This window comes from Branchiostoma belcheri, unplaced genomic scaffold (genome assembly GCF_001625305.1).
Source record: "Branchiostoma belcheri isolate BF01 breed outbred unplaced genomic scaffold, Haploidv18h27 scaffold1091, whole genome shotgun sequence".
In the NCBI taxonomy this organism is placed as follows: Eukaryota; Metazoa; Chordata; class Leptocardii; order Amphioxiformes; family Branchiostomatidae; genus Branchiostoma; species Branchiostoma belcheri.
This window is the reverse complement of record NW_017802482.1, coordinates 1,385-2,771: the sequence shown is the minus strand read 5'-3', so window position 1 is coordinate 2,771 and position 1,387 is coordinate 1,385. Positions and strand designations below refer to the sequence as shown.

The following is a 1,387-nucleotide window of genomic DNA, read 5'->3' as shown; positions in this document are numbered from 1 at the left end:
GCATAGATTCATTTATGCTCTTTTCTCTCTTTATACCCACAGGTAAACTTCGCCATGTCCACCCTGAGATGCAGACTACAACAGGAATTCACTGGCTAGCATGAAACCTAGTCGTGGAAGGCTTGGGGTGTGCATTCATGTTTTGCAGCCAAGAAAATTGAAAAACAAGCATGGAATGCAACAGCATCATGGAAGCAAAGAAAATAAAAACTAAAAAAGCAAGACTGACACAAACATACATGATAGAAAACACACAAGTGAATAAAATTTCTTACACAAAACATCACTGTTACACTACATGTGTCACACAGTAAAGTTATAAAAAAACGACCAGCATCATATAGTTGAAACTAAAAACATATTTGAAGTATTATAAGTTTGAATATGCTGCTCCTGAGCAAGAAATTTGTTCTCTCTTGATAGAAGAAAACATATTTGAAATATCAATAAAGACAATCATTAACATTCTGTGTGAAAAAAGCCACAGTATGCCTGAAAAGGTGCCATTTGCATGCATGGTAACATAGGCCTTTCCTGCTTTTTCCGATGACCACAAGGCCGGAGGCTACCTCAAAACCAATTCCCTAGGGAATGCATTCGTGCAATTTTTGAAATTCTTTCAAAGCGATCGCAGTACTTACACAAATGCCTCCGCCCCTGAGGCGTCGCCAAAAATGGGGTTCAAACATGTCTTGTTACCTCAAAGAGATAAAACATGCCTGCAGAGGTCAACAGACTCTAGAACGCATTTTGCAAAATGCGTTCTGTAGTATGTTAACACTTGAGATGTACTGAATATGATACTCAAACTATTTCTATATATAACAGTTATGAAATGTTTTCCTTTTCCAATAAAACAAGATTGAAAAAAATCAACATTTGGTTAACTTAGCAGTAACCAGACTCAGATTTTGCCACTTTGACCCACTTTGTAGGCTTATGGCTAACAAATGGGAGACAAAGTTTGCTTGTTAATGTTTAGTTTGTTGCCTTGTTTGTTGTGTCACAGTACCCACTTGTACCAGGCCAAAGGTCCACCAGCAAATATAGCTAACATATCAGAGAGCAGCTACAAATATTCCTTGATCGAAAGAAATACATTTATTTGGCTGCCTCAAGGCTTTAAAGGTATGTGCTACAGAGGAGTCTGTGCGAGCTAATTGTTTATACAACAAGCAATGATACGTGACAAGGTCAACAGTCAACAGGCATGGTTGACTGGCATGGTAGCTGACAGGTGCAAGGTGTCATCCATCATTTATGGCCAGAAGCTGTTGTGTTGTAACTGAAAAGATAATTCATTCACGGCATTTAATGGGTTGAACACTGGTTATTGTTGCATCAGAGTAATGTGTATTTGCATACACTTTCTTTTGGGACACAACAA

The 1,387-nt window shown here is 38.2% G+C and overlaps 1 long non-coding RNA gene across 1 annotated transcript in view; it reads left to right on the top strand.

The window, feature by feature from the left end:
• LOC109481687 overlaps positions 1-240 on the top strand; it is a 2,550-nt gene extending 2,310 nt beyond the window's left edge. Inside the window, exon 3 of the long non-coding RNA XR_002140919.1 lies at positions 43-240. This is a non-coding gene — a long non-coding RNA (uncharacterized LOC109481687). The remainder of the gene's footprint in view (positions 1-42) is intronic.
• Positions 241-1,387: the final 1,147 nt, after the last annotated feature.